General features: G+C 46.2%; 1 protein-coding gene across 6 annotated transcripts in view; it reads right to left on the reverse strand.

Annotated features, from left to right (window-relative positions):
• pcdh7b (protocadherin 7b) overlaps nt 1–21,471 on the reverse strand; it is a 110,713-nt gene that overhangs the window by 37,251 nt on the left and 51,991 nt on the right. The window lies entirely within an intron of this gene.

Here is a 21,471-nt window from a genome sequence, read left to right on the forward strand (position 1 = left end):
AAGTCAGTCATAAATGGGTCTTCAGACGCCCTCAAATAAAGCCGACAGACAGCGCTGACCTTTACAAACTACTGTCTGCAATGAGGAGGAGGACGAGGAGATGGTGGTGGTGGTGGGGAGGGGATGGAGCGCAACACCCGCCGTGGCTGAAACTCCTAGATTGAAACTTTTCAACTCTTTTTTTTTTTGGGAGTGTAAAAACTCCAGTGAAGGAAAGTGAAAACGGGAACAGGTTCTGCTTTGACTACCCCCCCCCCCCCATACACCCCCCCCCCCCTCAAACACGCTTCATTTTTCCTTTTTTTTTTACGTGTTTATGTATAAATCTAGGTTGCTGCGAGAGCTGCAGTAGGAGAAACGGGTGTTATTTGGAGCGCAGGTTTTATTTTTCACCCCCCTACTGCACAACGCAATTAAATTTAATGACATGAGCACTTGTCTAAAGCGTTTGAAGTAACTTATAGCTTTCGGCTGGTGAAATAGAGCAGGAGAGGGGGGCAAGGTCGAGGGCCCGACATGTCATATTTCTCCTCACGTTACACAATTTAATGACACCCGGCGTGCGCTTGTTAATTCAATCCTTCCAAAAAGACGAGGATGGCGAAACCTGAGGACGAAGGCAGAAGGAAAGTTTTGTTGTTTTGGACTGCGGGAATAAAAAAAAAGTGTCTCTGGGAGAAGTCGATGCTTTTTGAATGAGAGTCTGTTAGATACATACGGTTGTTGTTGTTTTTTAGCACTACAAGTTAACTTTTTTACATTCGCTTAAGTTTTTCAGACCCGTCCATTGTTTTTTATAACCAGTCTGTGATTTGTATGAAAACCAGATGCTTTTAACTGGACCACCATTGTTGTTGTGGCTAGTTTGTAATTTCCCCAGTAAATTTCAGTGGTTTTCTTTCCCACCGTCGTAGACCTTTCTCAGATGTTTTGGATCTGGGTTTTTTTGTTGTTTTTTTTACGAGAGACCGAGGTTTGGCTGGTCCTGTAAATCTCTCCTCGCCGAGGCCGGCGCGTGAGTTATTTGTTTATGCATGACATGCCTTGGCTGGGAAATGTGTGTCAAGTGAGCAGGTGGGGCGGTCATCAATGAAGACAATTAAACACCTCGGAGGCACTGGGCCAAATCTTCCCTCTGTCCCCTCGCTTCCTCCCTCCTCCTCCTCCTCCTCCTCCCCCCTTCTCCTCCTTTCTCCTCCTCCTCGCTCCATCTCTGACAGATGATAATTCAGTGGGAGTAAGAGGTCACGGCCTGACAGGGAAGGGCATCATCAGCCGTGATAACCATCGCCGGACACCGACAGTCAACAACAAGTTGGCAGCTGAAAACAACAACAGACGTGAAGGGAGGGAACTTTTCAAAGGCAGACACACACACACACACACACACACACACACACACACACACACACACACACACACACACACACAGGCTATTTTTTTTTTTTTTAGTTACAACATCGCACACACGGCGGCGACAAGTCTTTTTGAATGTGCGCGCGTGGGCATTTAATGCTGAATCAGCGCTCTTGGATGGAGGATTTGGAGTTGGGTACACTTTGTGCTGCGGTGGAGGCACACTGCTTACTCATCCTAACTTGACTCCCTCGTGTACACCGAGACCCAGAGAGACACACACACACACACACACACACACACACACACACACACACACACACACACACACACACACACACACACACACACACACACACCAGACGCAGAATGCATCGAGGTCAAAAGGGCTCTCCGTTTCCCCTCGCATCCCTCTCAAATGCGCGCTAATTACAAGGGGTTCATGGGTATTATTGTGCCCTCTCTAATTGCCAGAATATTCGAGAAGGACAAAAATACTTCTGTCACTTGCAACATCCTCAAAGGGGGGGGATTATAGTCCCAAAACCAGAGTGGAAAAAAATATCTGTGTCACAAATGGGGATCGACTGTCAGCCTGGCTAATTATCCCCGTTGAAAAGAGCAAGCTTCATTTCCCGGACTTACGTCGAGGGGAATCATTTGTGGCGACCTCATCCCCGACTTTATGAAAAGAAACATTACATTCATAATATTACTAACCCACCCCACACACACACACACACACACACACACTCACCCTCTTCACCCCCCCCCCCTCCACCACCGCCACCACCCCTCTTATTCTTTCGAGCTCTCTCATTTTGACGGCTAATTCCGGTGTTTTCATTTCAGAGGCATGAGCTTAATTCTAATGCATATTAACGTATTACAAGGGGTGTGCGGGGTGGGGGGGGGTATCCGTGGCAGCAGCCCACACACACACACACACACACACACACACACACACACACACACACACACACACACACACACACACACACACACACACACACACATCACGCTGACATGTGGGATAAAACATGTAAGCTCTCCCAGCCCCACGGATACAAACCACAGTCAGGATGTGTGAACAGTCTGCTGAGTGATGGCTTCCACATATTGCTGCTTCTCTTTCATGCACTCACACTGTTAACCCCCCCCCCACCCTCCCCCATGCCTTTAACTGCCCCGCGCAGCTCCACTAGCGGCGTGCCGCGCCTCCACCCGAGGATCACAGCGAAACGCAGCGCGGCAAGGTCAAAGATGGGGCATTCGCGCAATCGATGCTAACGTGATTAGTGACACGCTAGCGTCGGAAACCAGAGGCTGCGCTGGTGAAGGCGCTAGTTATGAGCCCTCTTCTTTCCCGTCACAGAGGCGCATGCGAAACCCGGGAGCAGACGTGTGTGCAGGGCGCTGCCCATGGACCATAATCCATTTAAGACTATAAACACAGTGGGACGGGGGGAGGGGGGGGGGAGACATTCACTGTCACACAGCAACTTGCCACAGCACAGTACATCATCTCCCTGTCAGCAGTGCTCCCTGAAATCACTAACAGACACTATTAGGAAGATTACCTTGTAAATCAGCTCTAAACAAGCACCTCCTTTCATTTTGCACCTGCATGGTTTTTTTTTTTTTTTTGGTTTTTTTTTTAAAGATCACGTCAATTTTAAACATCTAGATTTATCTTCTAAAACACATAAGTTACATTTTCCAGGTTGTCATTTTTAAACACCGACAGAAAATAGAAATTAGACATAAAACTGGTGTAAGTTGCTGATTGTAACTGTATTTAACTGTAAATTGAGAGAAATTGTCGCCCAGAATTTTTGCGTTTCTAGTCAAGCGGCAGCAAAACGTGACATCAGCTGTTGGTTTGTGGGAGAGGAGCGATTCGTCGCTCTGTTTTCGGAGCCAGCCCCTAGTGGCACTCTGTGGTACTGCAGCTTAAGGCACTCCGGGGATTGGACAGATTTTTCAGAGCTTTTATATACAGTCCGTGTTTCTAATTCTAAATCACCTTTATATGCACATCCTGAATAGAAATAATGTTCCCTGCATTATATGTGCTGCTACTGATGCATATAAAGATGTCAAAATTGCCACAGAAATGCAGCGGTCACTACCCCCCCCACCCTCCCACCCCTGTCGTTCTGTCAGTTCAGTGTTATTCCGCCGGCCTCCTGCGAGGTGAATGAGGGCAGAGTTTTGGCAGAATGGCAGCCAAGGTGAGAGACTTGTTTAAGAAGGTTTTGACATTTACACACATTACTGTGTCCCTTCGCCGTCGGCCTCCCGGTAGTCAGCTGCTGGCTTTTCGGGGTGACGGTTCAGCCGAGGTGATGTAGGCAGCGAGAGGAGACAAAAGAGCGTGGTTTAAAAATATATATATATTTTATCCTTTCTCACTTTCTGTCGTGCGCACTCATACAGGACACACAATAACACACCGTGACACACACTAGCTTTTCCCATTATGCAAACACCTCTTCTCACTCTGCCTTGCTCCCAGACCTAAACTTCTATTATTAGAGAAGTGCTCTCCAGCTACTCCTTTTTTTCTTTTTTTTTTATCTTCATTCGCGGCGGCTTTCTGCGAGCAGGTGCGACGGCCTCGCCTGCAGAATCCAAACCGCCCTCGCGTCGCACCGGGATGCACATTTAACTCGTGAAACATTTAGACCTTTCCAGGTCTCCGGCGGGGGAAAAAAAACAAATAGCATCATTAATGACGCTTTCTGTTATTAAAACAAGACGGGAGACGACTTTAGGTCGAGCAAAAAAAAACAAAAAAACAGCGCAAAATATCTGCCCTTCGACAGCCAAGGTTGTCTGCAGCGTCTGGATCGATAGCTCCTGCTTGTACTGCGCTGCTGGAACATGGGGCGCTCTGGCTACCGAGCAACATGAGCAGGAAAACACGCAACCCTGGTTTTTTTTCTTTTCTTACCAGCTCTGGAAAAAGGAAAAGAAGTGCTGTAGTCAAGGATGGAGGGGGAGACAAGGGGTTTCATGCACAGTGAGAATTTTAATCTGGAAACTATCTGCAGCTTTGCTTTTTTTTTTTTTTTTTTTCTGTCGGATTTGTCTTCTGCAGGAACGTGATTTCATCAGCAGTTATAAAGCGCCCGATAAACAGAATGATAATGAGCATTATGACGAAACTGGGACAGTCTGATGAGAGAGGAAAAACCCCTTTGTGGTATTGGTTGAATGCATATTGGCGTGTGATGGTATATGCCGTTTGTTCCCGTTGGTGACTCACTCCTCTCATGAAGCCCTTTTATAGACACACGGACTCGTATGCAGATCTGCACCAAACACGCTGGCAATAACAACCTGAAACTTTCCCACACTGCTGAAACATCTCGCAGCGCTCACAGACATTGTCAGAGTTATTAGTCTATTATTAGCTGCAGTAGCGGCTACCCCCCCCCGCCCCCACCCCCACCACCACCACCACCCACCCTCTGTCGACACAGTGCTGTCATCATAGATGAGTGGCTTCTAATTGGATACAGAGGAGGCCGCGTCTGTGTTTCACACGCTTGCGAACGGCCATCGAGAGGCGAGAATCCAATTTTCAATCAAATATGCACCCAGCCACCCCACCCCACCACCCCTCCCAAAAAATATCCTAAATAACATTTCTTGAGGTGGAGGGGTGGCTCTGATTACTCTGTGCGTGGTATTGGAGGATATTGTGCATAAACAAGATGTCTGAGGAGAAGAAGGGGGGTGGGGGGGTGGACAGATCTGAGACAACAAGAGGGGTGGGAGGGAGGGAGGGAGGGATGGAGGGGGAGAAGTTTGTGGAACAAAGAAGTACCCCTCACTTATCCGTCTCTCTGCGCCTCCAACAGTTGGCACCTAGTTTTTGTTTTCCATTTTCAGCTCACATCAAGTAGAAAAAAAAAAAAAAGTGAGAAAAAATAGTATGCAAACACACACACACACACACACACACACACACACACACACACACACACACACACACACACACACACACACACACACACACACACACACACACACACACACACACAAAAGGTACTGGCACATACAGTACATTCACACGGAGAGCGAGGCAGCTGTGAAAACATTGCTTCTCAGTATCAGAAAAAACTTGAGAGGAAATATGGTGCAATTTTTTTTACAGCACTCTGCCTGTCAGGGTGAGTAAAGCGAGCGCTGTCCAGTGGACCTTTACAGTCCACACACACACACACACACACACACACACACACACACACACACACACACACACACACACACACACACACACACACACACACACACACACACACACACACACACACACACACACACACATATATATCATGCTCCCAAATCAAAACCCTGGTGTCACTGAGTGGGTTGTGAGCATTTGCCCTTTTTTTTTGCAGCACATTATTCTTGCATTTCTCCAGCCTTGTGTTGTTTTCTTCATGGACGCACATTAGTCAGTGATTTTTTTTTCATGTTAGGAAATGGTGGGAAACTTCGTGTATGTTTTGGCCTCTTTTGCCACCAGATACCACAAATAACCTCCTTATTTTTTCTGCACTCAGATTGGTCCGTTGCATCCCGGCTCGAACACGTGTTCTTTTGTCTGCCACTGCTCTTTATATTAGTTTCACAAACACACTATATATATCAAACACAATCTAGTAAGAGAAAAGCAATTGATTTCTTAAGTTTTTTTTTTTCTTTCTTTTCTTTTTAAGCAGCTCCAGAGAGCAGAGATTCATTTAGTGTGTGTGAATGCGTGAAAATGTGTCAGATGTTGCATTTCATTAGGGGAAGTGCTCTCCGGATCTTAACTGCTCATTCTTTGTTTGTCATTATTTTTTATTTTTTGTTCAATCAGCACTTCAGATTAGACTGACACAATCTCCTGCCAGTGTGTGCGAGGATGCATGTGCACACACACACACACACACACACACACACACACACACACACACACACACACACACACACACACACACACACACACACACACACACACACACACAATTAATCTTAAATAAAAAAAAGGAAGAGTCTGCTCCTCCGGTTGCATAACACCTTGAAGAGAATACAATGGCGTCTGCACACTCCCACGTCGAGCCTCTGTCTCTCGCTCCTTCCTCTCTTCCATCCTCACCTTTGCCAGAGGATAAACTCTTCGGCTCGCAGGCTTTCTATCAAAGCCCAAAACCAACCAAAAGGAGCTCAGCGTGTTTCATACTCCCAGTCTCTTGGTAAAAAAAAAAAAAAAAAATCTGTTTATTCGCTGTGTACATTTTCACCCCTCTGCAGCAGCCTCCTTCCATTTGCCTCCTCAAGCCCCCCCCCCCCACACCATCTTGCTCCTCCTCTGATGCTTTAGAACCAAATTGCTTTGTCCTTGTGCAAAGTTCAGCCACAGAACATGAGAGTTTGACAGCTTTTGGTCTTTTGGAGAGGAGAGGAGGATTACTGCATGTATGTATTGAGGTGGATTAAGTCTTCGACGCTAATGAAAGGTCCTGACAGGAGCAATTTATTTTTTGGGGCTGCAGGGGAGGGGTGGGGGGGATTGGTCAGCTTGTCTTAAACCCAGATAATGCGGAAAAGACCCTGAAATGAAATCACCCAAAAGCAGGGGCAGTAATAATAATAATACAAATAATAACACCACCGAGGAGAAAAAAAAACAAACACAAACAATCAAGAAATGTCTGGAAAATGCAATTTTGGCTCTGAAAACATCTGTTCTTCGCTGCTCGTAATCTGCGGCTGTTTGTGATTAAGGTTAAACTTCGCCCGAGCCCCGTCAGCTATTAAAGCAGTGCAGCATCTTTTTTTCATATAAAGATGAGTGATTAAGAGCAGTGATTTGTGTGTGTGTGTGTGTGGGGGGGGGGGGGGGGTTCGAAAAGCTGAGGTGTGCGTCTATGTTTGTTTGCAGCCATGTAGACGTGCATGTGTGCCCTTGCTCTTGTCTGCAATCACTCAGGGATTCAGATGATTTATGCTGCCCTGGCTGGACTTCAGATTCTCAACGTGTGGGGCGACGGATCCATCGTTCACCTCAGCCTATCACCGTCGCTGGAAATCATACCGTCGCACTCAATTCTCCAAAAGCACAACTTCAGTGTCAACGCTTTGATTCTTATTCAAAGTCTCGGCGAACGTCATTGTGAACAAAGATCAAAGTGTGAACTTAAAATAGTGCTTTTAGCGTCACACTCCGACTGTACCACACTCAGACGCACAAAGAATATATATCTATGCTGAAATTGATCCACAAATTCTTTCTCATCAAACCCTGGCATCTCCATTACCCATGATGCAATCTGAGCACCACCACAGCTGACGTCTCTGGTGACATCACTCGAGGTGGTTCATCAGCGTCCACTCAGTTCCCTCATCTCTTTTCTTTTTTTTTTCCAGGCGTCCCAGCGACCTGTTAACAGAGTTTAATGTCTCGAGTTATTTTATCAGCTACGGAAAAGGCAAACAGACGCGTGTGTGTGTGTGTGTGTGTGTGTGTGTGTGTGTGTGCGTGCGTGTGTGTGTGTGATGACTACCCAAAGAGTAGCTTGAGAACGAGTTCATCATATCAGCTCTCTAACTGGATAATAACTGTAACTTGTTTCCCTGCGCAGTTGTATGAACCCAATCTGTCACTTCCAGAAGACGTTGCCATCCGAGTCGTACGACGTCGTGTGTGGGCAGGCGGGCTAAACATCGATATACTCTGCATCCTTACAGCCTCTTGTGCACATTTGCGGTGAAGAATCTGAAACTAGCGTGGTGCAACGACAAAAAAAACCAACCCTCTTTTAAACACCAGCTCCAGTGTTAATTTGAAACCGACCCAAACGGAGCGCTTATTTTATCGTAGAGGTTTTTTTTTTTTGCAGCCTGCGTGAGTTCCTCGAACGACAACGCGAACCCCTCACGTTGACTTCCAGGCGATCCGATGTGTTTGCCGATAAGCTGATCTCAGGGTGTTCACTTAAAGAGATTTCTTTTGTTTTAAATCTGGTACATATGTATTTACGTGCGGTCACTGTGAGTGGATTTGCAGGCACATCATCTGGATTAGGATGCTCCGTGTGGGGAGGGATGGGATGGGGGGGGGGGGCTTTTGTCATCATGTCACTGTCTCTTCTCACTTCTCTACTCGCGATTGATAAAAGTCAAACATATAATATACTTATGAAGAATAACTTCTTTCAAACAACAATCCTCTGTTGACCGTTGCTCGCAGGTTAGTTTTCCTGCACTTAAATCCGATCCTCTGTTGCCCCCCGTGGAGACACATCTGTAACTAGTCTCTCCACCTCTGCTGACGTGATCGCCTGAGGGTCGGCTGGGGCTACAGACCAGATAAATGCTATTGTTTTAGCCTTCAAGGTAGCCATTAGCCTGCGGGCGGGGACGGCAAACAAAAGGGCAGGAAGCCGACAGAGTCACACACTTTGCCACAGAAACAGGTGTGCCACTTTGGCATTTGTTTGAAGGGTTAATCTTTTCTTTATAAACCCCCCTCCCTCGAGGAAAGCAAAACAACTCACCTGGCTTTCCTCTTACCGCATTTTACCTCCATTGTTTGCTTTTTAGTGTCACGTTACTTCGCTCTGATTGTGTCCGCTGATGTGTTTTGGCTCCTTGGTGCTTTTCCCCACTGTGAAGGTTCTTTTTAGGGTTTTGTTTTTTTTGACTGCCACTTTGGCGTCTCCTCAGCCCTCACAGGAAGTCGTGCTTTAAGGACCGCAGAGTCGCTGCTTTGTGAGGTGATTGCAGCATTTAAAGGCTTAAAAAGACGGCTGTCACGCTGAATGGCACACAAAAGGAGAAGAGAATCCTTTTTCTGGGGTTTTGTTTTGTGAACTCGAGGTGAAAAAAAGAAACATCCACACCTGGAGGGAAGGGCGGATCTGGAATGCGTGTTTGGCGTCCTCGCCTGCGTGCCCAGGTGCTTCGGAAAAAACAGCACAGAGGAGGGAGTGGCGAGCAAAATATGATGGAAGCAGACTTCAGGGAAATGTGTCAAGTCACGGGCTCAAGTTGACTTGGCGCTTCAATTACTGGGTTGCCGATGCATATTCATCCAGGAGCTGGAGGTGGTGGGGTGGGTGTGTGTGTGTGTGGGGGGGGGGGGCACCACCACCACCACCACCACACAGTGGCCCAAAATAATTCCCGAGCTGTCAGCGGAGCCCAGCGGTGTGTTATCTGTTCTGGTGTACTGCTTTAACTTCAAATCCTTGCATTCGAAGATAGGACAAAAAAAAACAGGTATTTATGAAGGAGGGAAAAAAAATACATCTTGGGTGGGGGGGCTGGGGAGGGGGGGTATTTACGTTCATAGAGTTTCTCCTTTGTGTGTCCTTTATACAGCTGCTATATGTATACAGTGTTCCCACTGTGAGCGAGGACAGACGGCACAATAGCAGAAAAAGCCCCTTAAATGGGTCAACAACGCATAAACAAGCAGCTTCACACTCACAAGAGAGAAACAGACACAGAACAAGCACCAGCACACACACACACACACACACACACACACACACACACACACACACACACACACACACACACAACCTATACAAACCGCACCAATTTGAGCGTGCGAATGGCTCAGCGAGTGAAGTGTCTTAAGTAGGGTGAACTAACGGCCTACATGAAACATGTATGGTGCTAATGCTGGCCTTGCCTCGCAGTCGCCAGGGAAACCGGTACGATGGACGAAATAGAAGAGCCTTTGTTAAAAAAAATTTTTTTTAAAATGTCTCTTGCAAAATGCATTAAGTCCAGCACAACTCTCTGTGGCTTCTGAGTGAACCACAGGAAAGGTTGTTGAGGGTGGAAAAATAAATAATGAGCATTCTTATTTTTCACCTCTCGGAAGTAGAACGATATATCTCGCATGTCTGCTTTCGAAGGGGGATTTTTTTCATTTTTTTTGGACAGTGATACATATGTGAGTAACTGTTGTCCATGAGGACTTTCCTTTGGAAAACGATTCCAGCTGAAGGGAAATAAGGAGAGAAAATAATGAAATTCCTCGGGAGCTCGGGAGGATATTGTCCCGGCAGGTGAACGGAGCGTGTCTCTCTGTTTGGAGAGAGGGTTTGTGTGTGTGTGTGTGTGTGTGTGTGTGTGTGTGTGTGTGTGTGTGTGTGTGTGTGTGTGTGTGTGTGTGTGTGTGTGTGTGTGTGTGTAACCCTCCTCCAGCATTGCCCGGTGTCAAAGGTCGCAGCCTGTGGAGATCTCTAACACAACTCTGCCACGAGTCCGACTCCCTTTTTATAAACGGTGTGTGTTAGCTTTTCATTTTCAATCCTTCCTTCCCACTCTTTCACCCCCCCCACACACACACACACACTTACTCCCTCCCTCCCTCGCCACCTTTCCACCATATGAGACACATTAACTGTGTCCCTCAAAGAGGAGGAGGCGAGAAGAAGGAGAGAGCGGGAGGATAATCCCCCCTTCTTCCATTGTTACACGCTTTCATCTATTTTTATAAGGCGAAGAGCAGGAGGAGGGGAGGAGGAGGAGGGAGGGGGGGAGTAAAAGAGGGAGAGGAAGGATTGGAAGTAAAAATAAGTTCTGGTGGGCTGCGGTAGTCTTGTTGCACCGCTGAGAGTATGATGCATCGCTGCTTGGATTCAGATGCATGTGCTGAAATGCATGAGCACACACACACACACACACACACACACACACACACACACACACACACACACACACACACACACACACACACACACACACACACACACACACGTACTCCACATGCACATTTTCCTTCTACAGTCAGTATCGATCCACACCACTTTCTCTCACCCGTATTTAGCATTTATAAGCAGTTTAAAGCGTAAACACTTGATTAATGCTTTATTGTCGTCTTCAAATGGAAGTCGAGAGCCTTTTGGTCGTAAAAGTCGTGAGACGAAGCGCCGCCAGGCAACGGCAAAAGAAAGGACGACTTCTGGAAACCTTATTAAGAAACGAAGGCTTCCTGTCTAGTAAAATGCTCGAGAGCTTTTAATTTGAAATAGACACGGGAAGTGTTACGTTTATATTAAGCTGTAACTTTAGCAGGGCAAACGGTAGCGGATCAAAACGAGGCTTCCGGTTGACGTCGTGAATCAATCGACTTTAAATGTCGAAATGACAACTTTGACCAATCCATAGTTGTTTTTTTTATTGGCTCTCTTGCATGTATACAACTAAAAGTACAATAGATCAACTTCCTGTCCAACGAAAAATGTACTTCCGCAGCGTTTGTATCCGGACTCTTCTCGTGAACACGTTGTGTAACTGGGGTCGCAAATACAGGATTTACAGCTATGTTGTACCGTATTGTTAATCACTTGAGTGTGTTAGGAAACATCTGGTAGCTGATTAACATCTGGTCAGAAAAAAAGATGTTAAACATGTTAATGATTGACCTTTAAAAATATCTAAACGTCTGTTTCATTTTTTTTTTTTTTTGGAGCTTTTAGCTGCATGTTAAAACCCTGAATCAACAACTGCTGCTGGCTTCTAATATCTCATGATCAAAGAAATAAGGTACTCTCCATTAACAGCACACAACACAACAAGGCCGTCCACACACACACACACACACACACACACACACACACACACACACACACACACACACACACACACACACACACACACAGATCATCACTAGCTTCTTTAAATAACGCCCGCAGCAAACAGGCATTTGTTTTGCCCGTGCTCTGACAGTCTCACAGCATTTAGCTGCGTCTCTGACTCATCAAACCAGCCCGATTAAAGGCGAACATGATGTCAAATTCTTAAATAATGCGACCTAATTGCTATCAATTAGCAGTAGCAGCCGACGTTGCTGGCAGAGCGAGGGGCTTCCGGACAAAAATCCTCTCCCAGAAGGAATGCCGGTCCGCAGCCAAGCCTGCTGGAGATGTGGCACAGCAAGCTCTCTGTAAATAGGCACATGTGGGTGCACACAAAGTGGCAACAGGAAGCTAGACAGCAAAAGTTTATGAATATGTATATATAGGTGTATATATATATATATATGTATGTTTTGTTTTTGTTAGTTTTTTTTACCACTAAAACCCCAATGTGAAGTATTGCAAAGGTCAAAGGTTAAGCTGCCGGCGATGCTGGGAGCCAACCATACATAATGTGAAAGACGAACGGGAACAGGCACGGGTCAGCTCTTGCACAAAGAAAATGGGACGCGATTTGCAATTCCTACCTTAAAAATCAAAGAGTCACAGCTCAGATTCAAACGGAAACTCTCTCTCTCTCTCTCTCTCTCTCTCTCTCTCTCTCACACACACACACACACACACACACACACACACACACACACACACACACACACACACACACACACACACAGTCACAAGGATATTGTTTTCCAACTTTGGCAAAGCTTCTTGAAACTGAAGTCAGATTTATGTGCATTGGCCGTTCCAGTGGGTCCGGTCGGGTTTTCTGTCGTTCTGTAATCACATGGATCTGCTGTGTTTTAGAAAAATCTGAATTCTTTGTGAAAGTTCTCAAATGTGTGGAAAGAATTTGTTGAGCAGCAAGAAAAAAAAAAAAAAAAAAAAAAAAAAGCAGCCACAGTTTATTATGCATGGATTTGTGGCTTTAACTGTGAGATAGTGGGGGAGTAGGTGAGGGGGAACGGGGGCGGGGGGTGAGAGACGGTGTTTGCACATAAAGTATAGTATGTTTGGCAAATGCATGAATGAATGCATGAGTGGCCCCAGCTTGGTGTCGGGCCTGCAGAGCGTGTGAACACCTGAGTGTGTGTGTGTGTGTGTGTGTGTGTGTGTGTGTGTGTGTGTGTGTGTGTGTGTGTGTGTGTGTGTGTGTGTGTGTGTTTTTCACAATTCTGTTTATTTGTGCCTTTTTCAACAAATTCCCTGAAGTGAGAAAAATATAAAAAAATAGAAAGAACGAAGAAGAAGGCCTTCATTCTTTGTCTTTTCTCGTTGTTCCTCTCAGATCGGCTTCTGGTGTGAAGTTAGCAGCATATGCGCACACACACACACACACACACACACACACACACACACACACACACACACACACACACACACACACACACACACACACACACACACACACACACACACACACACACACACACACACACACACGCGTGGTCCTTCCTTCGGATGCTCGGCCCATGTTTTTTTGTTTTTTTCCCAAGTCGTAAAAATTGCACGAATAAATAAGTTAACAGTTGCAGTCGGGCGAGTGAGATTGTCGGCATTGTCTTGCAGTGTCGCCCCCCTCCCCTCTCTCCTCCCTCCCTCCCTCCCTGTGCTTGTAGACCACCTCACACTGGGGGGAAGACACGGCTCCCACTGCGTCCCAAAGCTGCACACCTGATGTTCCGGCACGATCTGGCAAAACACCGTGCTTCGCCAACCGGGACGCCGAGAATGAAAACAAAACACAAAAAAGAGGAGGAAAGTTAACACGAGGGAAAGATGACCGGGAGGAGCGGAAAGGAGGAGGAGGAGGAGTAAAATAGGCGGAAGACGGAGTGCCTGGGAGGGAAGGAAGTGGAGCGGAGGGGCGGGAGGCTTTGGCTGAGTGCCTCGGAGGTGTTTAATTGTCCTCATTGAAAACCGCCCCACCAACACCTGACACACGGCGAAGGAGTGATGATATCGTGAGAAGCTCCGGGTGCTTTCCAAACCAACAGCCGTCCAAGAAAGTCATTTTTCTTCTTTTTCTTTTTTCGAACGTAACAAATGCGCCGGGCCATTTGGAGACGAGCCAAATTGCGAGTCTCCGCTCGGCTGCACCTAAAAAGGGCCCCAGAAACGCAACGTGCCGACGGCGGCCCGTGACTGTAGGCTCTCATTGAAAACACAGTCATGTCTCTTGCAGTGCCGTGAAAACCCATTCTGCTCTCTTTCTCTCTCCGTCTGCTACAGAAGCGCCGGCTTTTATCAACTCCAGATTGCAGATGTAGAAACGCGACCGACAACCACCTTCGAATCGCACCGATTCCCTCCGAAAACAACATGGCCGCCTCTCACCGGCTTTTATTACAATTACTTGACAATGACACTTTTCTGTGTGTTTTTTTCCTGCCGTCTTTCTTTGCGTGAGAATTTCACATTTTCTGTATTGTACCGACTCTCAAGTGGGCTTCACTTTTTCACTCTTAAACTAAATGGCTTTCTTTTTTTTTTCCCCGGTGTATCTGTGTTTGTGAGGCAGCTGAATGGCTTTTTGTAATCTCGGTCAGGAGTCAGTGTCAGTCCGCCTCTGGCTTTACAAAACACCGCAGCGACAATTCCATTATTTGTACTCGGACGTCCACAATGTGTGTGTGTGTGTGTGTGTGTGTGTGTGTGTGTGTGTGTGTGTGTGTGTGTGTGTGTGTGTGTGTGTGTGTGTGTACGTTTCTGTTTTTTTGGCAGGCTGCTTTGTACCTCGCATCGCGGGGACTCATTTTAAAGAGTCAGCAGGTCTTTTCTGTTTCAGGTCTTGAAACATAACTTGTCTCCGTCCTTCATTTTTATATCATTGGCATACTTTTTTGTTTAGTTGATTTAAAGGGGTAGTTCAACCAAATTACAAAATCAAAATCAAATAAAAATCTGCCTTGGTCTGTTATCTGGACCCCTAACAGGACCAAGGAGCCAATGCCAGCTGACTTTTGGGCGGAGGCGGGGCCAACACAGGGAGACAGAAAGAAAGCCATTCACACTCATAGTCACACCTACGGCTGAATTCAGAAACATCCAGTAACAACTAAGTTTGACTTAATTTACTTTGTTTTGCAAAAAAAAAATGTAAATGTACATGTAATTCACCCGTGACCCACTCAGATCAATCTTATGACCCAAGTCCCCAAGCCAAAGGTTGGGAACAACAGCTTTACATAATGAGACTTCTTCTATGTTAGATGATTAAAAATGCCCTGAGTGAAGTCTGCGGATTATCTGAAGTAATCTGTAGACGCCGCTTAATATTTTTCAGCGTTGTGAGCACCTCAGGCTCAAATTAAAAGCACTTCTATTTGGTTAATGCATCTCAAAAAACCCCAAACTCCCCACGCGGTGAGCTATACCGATAGAAGTGAATGAGAGCAGGTCTCGTTTTACACTTTTTATTTTGCTTGAACAGCTCCTTTAAAAAATAAATAAATAAAAAGGAACAGATTCTTTTCTGGCACTTCATTTTAAAAACAGGTTTTCCTGAAGTTGGGATTCTGTCTGGGCGGCGTGTTTTTCTGGAGGACAGACCTGCGTGGGAGGAGGGGGAGGGGGGGGGGGGGGTTACCGTCCACGTGGTGTGAAGAGGAGACACACGGAGGAGGATGGGACACCGGGGGTGTGATTTGAATACCTGCCTGCTTCAGCTGAGCAGTGATCAATCATCTCTCTGTCAACCGCCACTCCCTGCTGGCAACTTCTCCATGCATGTAACCTCCATCCCTCACTTTCTTTTTTTTTTTTTTCCTCCTCTTCCTTCTGTTTCTCATTCTCCAATCTCTCTTCCTGTTTTCTATTAACTTCCCCTCCCTCTCCGCCTCTCTCTCTCCAACCTCCCCATCCTTTTCGATCCATTTCTGGGCTCTCGATTCAGCGTGTTACTCATTTACTGTCGGTTTTTCTTTTCTTTTTTTTTCTCTGGCGTTCCCCTCAGTGCTTTCTCTCACATCATCTCACCAGGTTCTCTTGTTCTTGCTATCTCCCTCGCTGTCGCCTTGCCTGAGGATATCACAAAAAGAAATACGAGGGGGGGGTTGAGGGATAAGGGACAGATGGGAATGAATGAGAGACACGACTGCAGGCGCCCGGCGAATACCAACCCTGCTGCACAAATGTACAAACACACAAAACCTTTATAGACTTTTTGTTTTTGTTTTTGTCGGTTTGTTTTAGATGTTTAACTGATTATCATTTCTTTAATTTCTGTCCTCATTTAAATTTTCAGATTAATTGTCGGGAGTGTGTTTTTTTGTTTTTTTAAGATCCTAGCTGCACACACGTGACCTTGGGGAAATACGAAATGGGAGGGTCGTGGGTCGGGGTGGGAGGGGGGGAGGTCTGTGTGCAACATGCTGATTGATAACGCGAGGGCACACACACACACACACACACACACACACACACACACACACACACACACACACACACACACACACACACACACACACACACACACACACACACACATCCCTCCACCAAGTTGAGGGAAATCAGACCTAAGACCAGCGCTGCTGCTGCCGCTCAGCTCTTGAAATATGAATGGTTTTAATTAAACAAACTCGCTTTGCCATCTGGCCTTACAATTGGGCTTGCCTAATGACGTACACACACACACACACACACACACACACACACACACACACACACACACACACACACACACACATACATACACATTATTAACCAGGCTAAGAAGCATTCCAACGGGCAACGCTTCGGAAAGAGAGAAACAACAAGAGTGGAGTGATCTAGTGAGGTGCTTCACGGGGCTGGAAAATGATTCAGTGGCTCGTTGGGCTGATTGAAGAGTGCGTGAATATGTGCGAAAGATGGCGAGAGATCATTTAATTTGTTTTTATGTGACTGAGCATGTGTGTCGTTGCTTAACGTGCGTGTTGTTTTTGGTGCGAGTTTGTTTGTTTGCAGAAGGGTGTGTGTGTGTGTGTGTGTGTGTGTGTGTGTGTGTGTGTGTATTCGCCGACCACCTGACTGATAACTGCTGCGACGCGCAACTTGTCTGTCCGACTCTATCGGAGCGGCCGGCCAACACTAAATGATGATGTTTGTAATCCGAGGGTGGTACCCCAAGATTTCTCAGCAGGAGAGACAGCAGAGAGATAGAGTCTGGCTTCTCTCTCTGTGTGTGTGTGTGTGTGTGTGTGTGTGTGTGTGTGTGTGTGTGTGTGTGTGTGTGTGTGTGTGTGTGTGTGTGTGTGTGTGTGCTCTGAGGGGGGTTGTTGGTGGTTGTCTGGCAGCCAAAGCAGAAAGGAAACGTGGGAGGCATGCTAACGTTGGTTGCCAGTAGGACATGCTATTACTCTCTTAGAGGCTACAATAAAGTTGCACTATTCATCTGTCTTTGCAGCCGGCACACGGACGAGATCCGGCGTCTCCGAGAGGCTCGCTGTGATATAGCGGTCGATAAAAAGTTCAGTAAACTAACGCGTCTCCCGGAGATCATCATAAGGGGAGGGAATGAAACCTCGCAATATGGAAGAAAAAAAAAAAAATGTCAGCACTCGATAATGATTGTTGCTCTGGATAAAAACAGGAGCGACCCTCGGCAGCGTGACCCCGCAGCAACGAGCGCTGAAACACGGCATCGCATCTTCAGCGTCTCCGATTCAGCAGGTTTCACACCTCAGACAACCTCGCTCATCATGAAAAGGGCGACGTGTGGAAAGCGTGTTATTTTTTTAGGTTTACTAGAACTAACACGGTAAGAAAACTTAACCCCCCCCCCCCCTCCCCCTCCCTCTCCTTTGCCGTTGTGGAGATCAATAATCGAACCTCAAGTCTCGGACCCGCCGACGACACCGTTAACATCTGGACGGCCGCTTTTGACATCGATAATGGTCTAATCGGGTGTTTGACTCCAAACACTCAGCGTTTATGAATATCTGATGAGCACCAGCGTAAGCTTATGAATAAGTGAGCGAACCAGCTGTGCATCAAAAAGATCAAGACTTCATGAAACATACAGAGGGAGGCGGGAGGGGGCGGGGGGGGGGGGGGGGCACACGGTAGAGCGCTACACGGAGCTCAGCGCTCCTCGAGAATTAGAGTAGAAATAATGTCGTTTGTGTTCTTAAAAAGGAAATGAAACCTACAAATGTAATTCTTTTGTCCGCTGCTTTTCGACCGTCTTTCACTCGGCTGGAAACAAACTCGGAGACTAGCGTGTGCGGTCCGGACCAGGTCGAGGAGGTGCTGATCGTCCCACGGTGACCGCGGCACTCCCTGTTTTTTTATTTTAGTTGTTTCTGGAAGAATCTGTCCTGGATGGAGAGGTTGCGTTCTCTGTTTTTATTATTATTGTTGACATTCCCCAAGGAAAGAAGTTACCCAACAGAAAATAATAAAGTCTGAAACCCGACCTTGACGAAGGAGATGAGGCAAAAGGAAAAAAGAAAAGAAAAAAGAAAGCAGCATGTTCCCTCAGCACATCTGTGCAGGGTGGAAAGAGAAAGGAAGGAGGCGGATTGGGTGGGAGGCGAGCGGGAGCAGCTGCAGCGGAGGGTGATTGTTGGTGCACGATGTTGCGAACATCGATTGACGACGGGTTAAATCAGAGCTGGGAAAAATAAAAAAAAGCAGGGAATCAGAATAAGGACATTTGGTCTGCGTTTCACCCCGGCAGGAAGCGATCAATAACAAAAATCAAAACCCTCAGATTCAAGGTTTTCAAACTGATACTTAGGTTTCTAAACCCCCCAACCATCATCGCTGTCACACACACATATATATGTGGAGCCACTACGCCCCTACCCCCCCCCCCACCCCCTCCCCTCTAACCCACCTCTGCAGGACGAGTGAGGTAAAAAAAATTACAAAAACTTGAACCTCAAATCTGTGCAGCAGTAACACACGTAAATGTCCGCCGCTACATGTTGCTAACGACGCCCATGTCAGCACTGAGCGCCGCCGTCAGCCATCTGCTGACTTTTTGTTCTCCCTCTTTCCTCATAACTTCCCTCAGTTTCTGAATATCACAGAGAATATAGCGCTGCTATTTTATTTCTTTGTTTTTGAGCTCCGGCTATGACACGAAGGAGGGGGGTGCTAATGACTATAGTTAGCTTCCCCCTCAAGAGGCCGAAGCAGTTTGCCAATATTTGCCCTCACCTCAGATGATTGCATTTTACTTTACACTTAGGTATTTAGCTCGTGCCCTCATCCAGAGTGACCTCACATAAGTGAGCGAGCAGGGAGCTCAGCAGCTTCCTCAAGGACGCTTTAACTGGAAACGTCGAGATCCTTTATTTTCCTCGGGTTGATTCACGGGACTAATAAGAGTCCTTCAGACCTGAGGCCACCCTGCTGAGTCCGCACGGTTTCCCCTCGCAGCCTCAAACTGTAACGTTCGTATAAATGTGCTGCAAAAATGTTTTTTTTTTTTTATTATTATTTTTTTTTTAGGCTGATTTTTTTAAAACGATGTCGAACAAAACAAGCCAAAATTATTACACTCACACCCGTACTCTAAACCTTACTAGCACACACACACACACACACACACACACACACACACACACACACACACACACACACACACACACACACACACACACACACACACACACACACACACACACACACACACACACCCCGGTTCGGCCGATCTCGCTAAAGATAGCGAGCAGCAGCAGAACATGTTGTTTCTCTTAGATGGAGACTGATTCATGAATTGACCTTGACTCTGTTCTCCAACAAATATCCTCTAAAAGCTTCGGTGTACTTTTCGCCGGCGCTCCTCGGGAAACTGTGGAATTAGCAACACATGCCCTCCGAGGTGAAACGGAAAAAAATAAAATGGTTGGGAATCATGATACCAGAAGTGTAAAAATATTTCAAATAGTAATATATTTTATGATATATGAGCTGACTGGGTTTTTCAATATTCAGTTTTTTGGATTCATTTTCCACTATTTATACCGCTTTTTATTATGAAAGCGGGATTTGATTGACAGGCTGATTGTGCCTTTGACTGTCCCTGTTCAATTACTTTAAGCAGAAACTGAATTGAAGTGAGCCCCTTTTTGATTTTAAAGTCTAATTTGGCCAGTAGATGGGTAGCTATTGTCTGAAAAAGGAGATTTTTTTTTTAATTTATTTTTTAAATATCCACAAGGTAGCCCTATCGGCTCAAATCAAAGTGTTTCAAATCCCTTTTAATCTGCATTAAGGCTCAAATTTGAGAAAGTTCACCGTGGACTCCGGTGTTCCCGCCCGGCTGGTTTGCACGACTTTGCTGTCGAAGGGTCAGTACAAAACCCAAAACTGCCCTTAAGCCCTCTCAGATAGTCAGTGAAGGTAAAGCCATTTTTTGTTGTTGTCCAGTCTATACCTCGTGGAGGCGCTACCTTACATTCGACTACATCGATCTTGCATCGGATAAGACATCCTCTCCCAAAACAACTCTATCTAAAAAAAGAGAGGATGTGAATCTTTAATCCATTTGAATACCCTTATCCTAAGCTGCAGTGGGGAAGCCTCTGCACTTAGGCTTAGCACTCTCAAGACAGCTACTCCTTGTTAAGCATCGCCTCAGACTCCTAGACTATGAATGGGACCATTACACCCATCTCTCACTGCACACCCAGATACCCCCCCACACACACACACACACACACACACTCGTACATATTTTTGGTGCTTGGAAGGGAAACTAGCTCGGGCTAGCTGTGAGAAGGTTCTGCAAGAAAAGATACAGCACTTTTTTAGCAGGAAACAATCGTCTCTTTCTCCGTGGCTCCCACTCACCCTCTCTAGGCTACGCTCTTTTTGCATTACAACCTACAGAACATCATCTCCATCTCCCAATTGGAGCGAAATAAACTCCTTCGTAAAGGCCTCAAGCCAAACCACACATTGCAAATCAGTACAGCAGTAGGCTGTGAAGCTACTAAGCAATTCAGGTGGAGTATTAGGGCCCCCCGCCGCCCTCCCCCCTCCTCCCCCATAGTTGCACCGCTTTGACTTTATCTCAAAGAACACAAGGCGAGATAGAGACATCTTATACAGAATCTATCACCCGTCAAGCTGAAACCTCGACGGCAAATACAAATTCAACGGGAATTATAAAATAGTACCAAAAAAAAATAAAACGACAGCAAACTAAAAGGATCAGGACGGCCTGAAAGGTGTTGATCTAAAAGAATACGTCTGTTACACATATTCCCCCATGTAGCTCCTTTGATCAAATAAGCCGACTGTTTCTGAAACAGAGGCGCAAGGTTTTTAGAGTAAAATCCTAGACCTCATCTTCAAATGATGTTTGTCAATGGGCTTTCGCTTTTTAATAAAAGTCTCAGCATCTACCACATCACGACAGCCACACCACACCACACAAAGAAAATGTCCTCTTGGTTAACAGGAG

The sequence above is a fragment of the Brachyistius frenatus genome, unplaced genomic scaffold (assembly GCF_029030835.1).
Source record: "Brachyistius frenatus isolate BFR_SWC_R1_liver_20210118 unplaced genomic scaffold, ASM2903083v1 Contig_70, whole genome shotgun sequence".
Classification (NCBI taxonomy): domain Eukaryota; kingdom Metazoa; phylum Chordata; class Actinopteri; family Embiotocidae; genus Brachyistius; species Brachyistius frenatus.